Here is a 9,072-nt window from a genome sequence, read left to right on the forward strand (position 1 = left end):
AACAATAGTGTTATCAGTGCATCACAACCTCTTACACAATATGCACCACTTTCTCTGTTATTTAGGCATACCTTTCGTGTTGCTGAGCTTTTTTCCCTGATGGCACTGGACGGATCTGCCAAAACAACATGGAGGGAAGCCTAGCTCTCACTGTGTCTGGGGATGTGACCTTTACAACCCAACAGAACACATTTATTCTGCCAAAATGTAAAGTGTTATCATCCCTCGCTTGGTTCTCACGATAAGAAACAGTGCAGCAACAAATGGTCATTCAAATACAAAGGGGTCATATGAATCATCAACCGTTTTGGAAAGCCGTGACAAATACAGACTTCCTGCTGGTTGGGGCAACAGAACAGAAAACGCACATATGGGTTGTTTTTGCGATGGGCAATGCCAAATGATGCATTTTCTCATTTTGTTCGCAGGTCAAATAGGACAGAGTCTGGGGGCCGAGTGTCCCAACTCCAAATGTTTAAAACTAATCAAAGGGCACTTTGTGAATTATCATTTATCCAGCCAATGAGCTGAGACCACTTTGCCTCTGGTGGCCAAATCAGGCGCTTGTGCTCTCAGCAACAATGCTTTTAGAGACACTGAGGCAACACAAACCACTAAAAGAGATTGAGATTTGATGCAGTCATTTTGATGTTGACAAAGATCTACTTTCATCATGCATATTCATTTCTTTTAATCCCTTTGAAGGAGGTGTGGTTGAAGTCAAATAGTAAAGATAGGGGTTGTAAGTTGAAATGGACTAAAATTCTAAAGGCTGAAATGGGCCCAGATGGAGACATAAATGGATAAAAAAACAGGTTGAACTCAAAGTGCAAAATTGTAATAATCAAGACTTACTGCATAGCACATAATGGCCATCATTTTTCTTGGATGGTAGAACAAGGATAATCAGCATCAATGACTCAAGAGGTACTTTGCCAGAAGCTGGGAGTTTTTTTGGGCTAATAAAGTACCAATTCCAACCTGTACTGCATGTTTAAAATGAGTGATGGCTGAACGGAGGAAGGTTGTTGAAGTTGTGAAAGTTGTGAACAAGTGTGTAAAAGGGAATTGAGTCAGTTAAGGCCTAGCATTATGATAGTGTGTTAGAAGAAATGTATCCACCTGTACAGTGTTTATTGTTTTCACTGTTGGTGTTATTCAAGGCATGCCATGTAGCAAACAAGGCAGCATTTAGGGCAGAGTAAAAAAGTCAATTCATAAACACATTGCAGTACAACTTTTTCCAATTGAAAAATTGCTTTAGAAAATCCTGAAAATTCTTATTTTGTTGTAATGAAGCCCCACTGTGGGTGCCACCATTGTGATTTGCGTTGTACAATACAGATTTTAAAGGGCAAATAAATTCCCAAATACCGATATGTCAGATTAATAAAGAGAGTACAAATAAGACTTTTCTTTAAGTTGTAAAAACAATTTTGCATTTGACTAAATAAAGTTTTCAAAATGAACGCCTTATTAACCAAGTATAATCTATTTCATTTATAAAACATAATACATTTCTAACCAACAGAGCGCTACTGTCTGTTCAGTTATAATGCTCAGCTTCAGCTTGTGCTGCAGACAGTGCTAAGAGTGTTTTCAAAGTCTGAGGGTGGAGCGCCCTCTGTTGGACAATCTGAGTGATGACATTGTTTCTCCAATGAAGCAATGTTTTCTGCAATAAATGTTCTGTTAATAAGTTTTCATATCCATATAAATCGCCAGATTATATCAATTTAATTTACCGGCCCAATACACTAAAGAAGAAACATTTTTTTGGTCTGATTGAGACCACAGCAGAAAATATCCAGTGAAACTGTAGGTTTAAAAATTACGTTAAATGCATTAAATGCTTGGAAACAAGGATGGTGGTATAGAAAAATTATTGTCTTGTGACTGCCCTGTTGTGGGGACACACCACTGTGTTGTTAATAAAACACTGTGTCATCACATTGAGGCTGTAAAGATTTTCTATCTACACAGCCGGCTGTGTGCTGAGGTAATGGGAATGTTTGCAATCTATTCCTCACTTCAATGTCTCTCGGGAATCCAATGAGCAAGGCTCAGTTCACTTGATATGCAAAACTCACTTTCATTTATTATCGCTAACAATGGCAAACTAATGCAAGTTACCTGCTACTCGCCTCTTTTCAAGCCAAAATGTAGAGAAACCCTATGAACCGACTTTTTTTCTCTGACACAATCATTTAAACAGTTGTGTCTAAAGCAAAGTGACTCTTCCAATTCTTCGTCAGATCTGTAAATCAAACAGTCTCTTTGCTGTACAGTTTGAATCCCCCTGTAACAGATCATTTTAATATCTGCCTCAGTCAGGTACTTTCAATACAGTCGTTTAAGGTTACAGCAGACAGAGCTTGTCTGTAGTAATCTATCTGATACCTCAGAATAGCACAACAGAATAAAAGGTCAGTGGTGTTATGATAAATTAAAACATAGAGGTCAATGTAAAACGAGTAACTGGTTTGTGGTAACTATGGAGACAAACAAAGTAGCACGAGCACAGAAGAATGATTGGGTTGCTTTGCAACAATCCAGTGTTAGTCAAATTGTGGACGTGGTGGGGCAAAAAATAATGGCTGTGTCCAAAACCCCACACTAACTTACTGCCTATACTACATACAATACTACATACTGCATACTGCATACTAACCCGACTGCAACATACTAAACTACGGGTCTCATGTTGTACTTCCAGTCCAAGCTGGGTAAGATAAGCTAGCATCAAGTGGGATGGTTGGTTTGTAGATAGAATTCAACAAAAATGTACATCCATACATTGGATATAATGTAACATAATACAGCTACATATTCATTTTATTATTATTTGGCAACATTAAAATGGTAGTTCATTGGTTACTTTTATTTGTTTGCTGCTGGTAAGCTCTGCAATTGGGTAGTCTGAGAGCCGCAATGCATTGTGGGGCGGTTTAGTACGACGAGTGTGCTCCCGTTTCATTCTTTTTTTCTAAGATTTATTTTTGGGGACTGTACAGCGGTGCAGTGGTTAGCGCTGTTGCCTCACAGCCTGGTTTGAATCCCTGTTGGACAGGAGCCTCTCTGTGTGGAGTTTGCGTGTTCACCCTGAGCATGCGTGCGTTCTCTCCAGGTACTCTGAATTTAATTTAATTGGTGACTCTATATTGCCCGTAGGTGTGAATGTGGGTGTGGCTGGTTGTCTGTCTCTATATGTCAGCCCCCTGATTGACTGGCGTACAGTCCAGGGTGTAGCCCCGCCTCTCACCCAATGACAGCTGGGATCGGCTCCAGCCCCCTGCAAACCCGAACAGGAAAAAGCGGTAAAGAAAATGGATGGCTGGGTTTATTTTTGAGCTTTTGTGCCTTTATTGGAGAGATAGGCCAGTGGATAGAGTTGGAAATCAGGGAGAGAGCGAGTGGGGGGTGACATGTAGGAAAGGAGCCACAGGTGGGATTCGAAACTGTGCCGCACCATCCACTGCGCCACCAGCGCCCCACTCCCATTTCATTCTTAAAAACTCCGGCCAATCTAGTACACATCCAAGTTTTTCTCACAACACAAAATTGCGTTCTATGATTTCGAATCATACTACATGATGTGACGTCATATTAGGTAGAATAGTATGAAAGTAGGCGGTTTCAGATACAGCCAATTTGCTGTTGGTTGTTACTTTTTACTACTCTTTTTATACTCTTTGCTCTTTGAACTCTTGTATAAAAGCAATTTCACACAAGAGGGAGAGATATATTGAGTAACTGCACTTCTGGGATTATCCACAGCATCTTCAGTGCTGATATTCAGTACATCATCACTTCTGCTCGTCTGTGATTGGTTAAACACTTTCCACCTGGCAGACTGGTAGAGGTAGATTGGAAATGTAATGGATGCATGGTCATTTCAACTAATGTGTTGCTTTCCACCAACAATTTTTGCTAAATAGTGATTAGGGAGTGATGTGATGAAGCTGGACAGTCCATGTGAAAACTTAGACCATCGTTATAGATACAGTTAATGAGTTCACATGATACAAACAGCGGGGCATGGAGCCTTCATTGACTTAATCTCCATATCATTAACTCTGTGTCTGTCATAGTCATTGACTCAAACAACACAGAGCCCCAGATATAAGATTAGCTTTGCCATATGTAACCTTAAAAACTAATTTAAAGTCAATACAGACTCTCTTAGCAAACTATCGTCAGCTTGGCGTCTGACCGGCAGTACAGCAGTGACTTTTTCCTCTCTCATCTCCGCCTGACTGTGACCGACTGATCCTTTTGTCTCGCTAGTAAAAATCTCTTTTCAATCAATGTCCCCCGCTGAGCTGAATCACAGAGATCCTGACTCATCCAGTCTCATGACCAATTTAGTTTCTGGATTATAGTCTAAACAGTTCATTCACTCCTTAAATATGTGGCCTATGCTGTGTGAGGAAGCGTCACAGCCCATATCTTCTGAAAGCTTAGACATTTCAAAACTTCAAACCTTGAGATTTAACTTAAAAACATCAACCGTGTATAATGAAATGCAGCGCTGTTGACTCTATTTGAATTTACAATAATGAAGTCTTGCAAATAAATATCATCACATTGTTGGTATAGAAATTAAGATAATTATCTCGTTTTGTCCATTTAGGCACTTTGCTGGCATAGTTAGAACGCTTATTGTAAAGCTTTAAATGCATAATTAAAATTAAAAAAGAAATTTGTAATATGACTTCTTGAATACAAAACAGAAAACTCTACAGTAATATTATGGGTTATATCTAACCACGAGCACAAAGCTCTGTTTTCAGAAGTCTGAAACATTGTTTAAAATTCCTTTGAAAATAAATTCCTTTTCAGTTTTTGTTTTTGTTCCACTTACAAGCCTTATAGTCCTATTTGATTGCTTGCCGCTCTCCTCTCATCCAACAAAAAAGAATGGCTGATTGCTTTGGGGCAGACAAAGTCCCACAGAGTAGCTCAATTATTGACTTTGCTAAGTCAACCTTTAACGTACAAATCCTGCTCACACTCTTGTCCTTGTTGTGGCCGAGGGCCCACTGAAGGCACGCATTCAGCTCACAGTCCAGCAGACATTAATTCCTCTCAATCTTCACACTCAATTTAGTCTTGAATGTTCCTGCCAATATGGCTGAGCCATGGAATTAGAAGTGGTAAATTATACAAATAACCCCTTAATAGCATGCCGTCGCCCAGACGAAGTGAACCCGCCAACGTGGCAGCGATTTGCAGTGTGGCAAGTGAAATGGAAGGGCAAGTCCAATCATGTACGTACATGTGCTCAGTGAGCAGACTATGGTGGGATAATGAGGATCGGTGCCCATAATACCCAAGTATCTACAGTGTCTGTTTGTTTGTCATTATTTTAGTTTCCTCATCCCCGCAAAGAAGCACCAAATGTGTTTTCAGCGACGAAAATCAATTCATCACTTCTGTTTGACCCCGTGACTGTGTCAAGATACAAATTAGGGGAGAAATATTAGAATGTGAAGACACATTTTCAAAAGGAAAGTGAGATGTGGGTTAGAAGGAAACCACATGTTGTCATAGCAACACTGTGTTTTAAATTATACTCATGCGATATAGTTTTTTTGAAACACTGATGATAATAGTGATTTCTCCAATCTGCTAGGGTTCGCTGAGTGTTGGGGGGGGTCTTTCAAATCTCTTTGCTGAAGGTGCAGAACTTTTTTGTAAGTTGCACTGATAAAAAGACAAATTTTCATCCAGTTAAGCTGGACTTTAATTAATTTGAAATAAGTTCAGTCTATCAAATGCATGCAACACTCTAGTTGTTATGATAGTCTTTTTCAGCCAGATAGGTGGGAAATCCCATATTGGTAGAAAACAATAATGTATTGAAGGGAGATGAACAGACTCATAACTTACATATCGAATAAAAATGATTTTGACAACTTTTTTTTCCTTTTGCATTATTATTTTGCAGAGCCTGACCGATTAATCGGCAAGCCGATATTAGAATATCTAGTGACTATCGGTATCAGCTAATTTTATCGCAGCAACGCGCTGATATTACTAGATTTATTTACCAGTCAAACAGCATTTAATTTGAGTATCGTTGTATTACAATGGCAGTTTTCTGTCCCCAGCAGAGTGTGCTATGTGGATTACTACAACATCATCACTCTCCAGAGTGTTAAGCGGTATGCACATACTTTCGGGTTGAGTCACCATCTTGTCTACATTTTATATCTTTTCCATAAATGTTAGATAACTTTGAGGGATCATTGCATTCATTTTTCTATCTCTAAAGTTCAAACATAGATCTAAAGATATCAGCTGATATGTCGGAATCAGATTTTTTTTTCTCTTTTCCCAATGTCAATATTGGTATCGGCTTAAAAAAAATTCCTATGTTGGTCGAGCCCGATTATTTTGCAGATTAAACTGGAAAATAAATCACACAAAATGTCAACATAATTGCAAAATGTTTCAAATTGCAAAATCACTGTGTCAAGATGAACGTATGATGATTATATCGTATCACCTTGCTACTAGTGACTAATAGTGCGAGTCATGAAAACACCAGACGAACCTGCATTCTTTAGAAATGAGAGAATTAGCTGTTTTAGTTTTTAAAATATCCTTCAAAGTTGGTTAAAAGGTCAACCTTTTTTTTGTCAGGCAGCAAACTCTCGTAGATTTATTTTTTTGAATAAAGAGCATGTTCAAAGTTGATATTTTTGTTGTCAGACTTGTCATCCCCCCCGCGAGCGAACACCGACGTCAGCACAGCAGCAACTGGGGAGTGACGATAATAAACTCCCCCCAGGGGATCTCAGAATCAGAGCCTACAGGTGGAAGCTGGGATGAAGGTGGGGATGGTGAGATGCTTCACGAGAGCAGTGGTGGGAAAATCAACTTTTTGCAGCAGTGGAACACACAGATGCACAAACTTGCTGCAGTGATTTTCTCTTTGCTTCATGAAACTAGCTAAACTCATTTCTACATACAACAAGAAACATCTGTATTTCAACAACTATTTAGCTATAGTTTAACAGAACAAAATAAGAGGTGCTGAAAACACATTGCTCTTTGCCATGTGTTTTTGTTTTTTTTGTGGGGAGAAGTAGGGAGATAGAGGGAGAGGGATGTCATACACCAAATGGTCACAGCTGGTATCTTCAAATCATCTATCAGTGCATTAAACGCTGGAGCCTGCCTGTGTGGGGTACCTGCTCGACCAACTGAAATAAGCCAGAGTCCCAACTTTCTGACATTTGATCAACTAAATATTCAGTTTGCTAAAACCAAAAATAAGCAGAGTCATGGTTCAAGAAAATAATTATTGGTTGCAGCTCTAATTAGGATGACTCTAAAAATACTTGTTTAGCCCAATTTCATCCACGGAACAGCGAACCAGATTAGTAAGTTCAGTCATTAATTGATAGTTAAAATGTTTTGGTTTAGTTTAGTTTCTTTTGCAAAACTTGCAGTCCAGCTTACTTAAAAGGTGTTCTCCGATATCAAAAACACTTCCCTGCAGCAGTTTGAGAATGCTCTGCCTCAAGTGAAATAAATAGCACCTGCCTTAATGTCAGCGAAAGTGCATATTTTCATTGAGCTCCAGGCAAGGTTCTAGTCTACACAGGGAAATGTATTTAAGTAGTGAAGAGACTTTTTAAGACATCTAGTGTGTTAAAATTGGCCGTGCCTGACATGCATCCTCTGCCAGATCCTCGCCATCCTGACGGGGAAAATACTTGAACCGGGATAGATTACACGGCAATCCACCGCATCAGTTATGCAGGAGATAATTATGAACTTATACATATTAAAATCACAAGACCTCGGGCGAGGAGCAGACTGACAATCTCCTCACAGCGATAAGCAGCAGATGACCATCGGTACATGGAAATAAGGATGACAATGAGCGCAGATGACTGAAGCAGCAGTGTAAAACAGGAGCTCAGCAGTTTAGATGTAATTATGATAAGAAGGAGAGTATATTAAGAGTTTTCCACGCTGGACTCGGAATATGAATGTGTGTGGAGAAAGTGGCCACTTCATTTGCAGTTTGTGAGGAAAAAAAACACATTCAATTTCACAGGCAGCAAATATCAATTACAATGTGGTCAGTGGCCAAGACAGCAGTTGTGTTTACACTACATCATTTTCCTCTACATAAGCTGCAACAGCCATGTCAGCAAACAGGAAACCTCTACCTTTAAAAACAGCAGCAGAAATCACATTGCCTTTTGAAAACAACAGCACAAGGAATTGGCAAACATTAATTAAAAGCCTTTTAGTTGGCAGCAAAAACTACATTAACCATGTGGACATGTGCACAAACATTACTTCCACACCTGAAAGATTTTTTTATATTTCCCTATAGTCTCCTAAACAATCAAATATTCAAGTAGGCCTTAATGCTTGTCAAACAAAAACACATTAAAGACAGCTAGCAAGGTAGCCTAAGTTACAACAATACACTATGATGTATAAAAACAACACAACAATAGAAAGTAGCTACATCCAGAAGATGACGCAGGAAGTTTACTGTAATTTTATGTTGAGACAGAAGCAGCTTTTCGAACTGATTTAAGCAAAGGTTAGCAAGCACACAACCACAAGCAGGGCATTCAAGAACATGAAGAAAAGACTTACCTTGAGAAGTGACGCAGTTTCTTTATGAAGAGTTGTTGATGTTGTAAAGTCCTCTGCACAACATGAAAGCTCATGAGTCGTCAAAGTGTCCCTCAAATTCAAATCCGACGGTAGGCTATATGTTTCAAATTCGGCCAGACTGATATTGAAAATAAAATGCGAGGAAATTAGCAAAGGTGACAGCAGCAACAGCTGGAGCAAAGATATTATAATTCCGCTACAACAAAGCCGTTCATAGACATTAGCAGGTAACTGGCAGGTAGTTAAAACTGTACACGAACAAACAAGGGTTAGTTGTAAAATTAGCCTAATTAAGAAACAGCCATGTTGAAATAAAAATGCAAGTTGGTGTGAACCAGGGCTGAACTATATTAGAAAAAGGATTTGCAATACATTTTCTTTCTGTGATTTATGTTTTACAGAGCCCCTTAATTCCAAAAA

Source organism: Labrus bergylta, chromosome 3, assembly GCF_963930695.1.
Source record: "Labrus bergylta chromosome 3, fLabBer1.1, whole genome shotgun sequence".
NCBI lineage: Eukaryota > Metazoa > Chordata > Actinopteri > Labriformes > Labridae > Labrus > Labrus bergylta.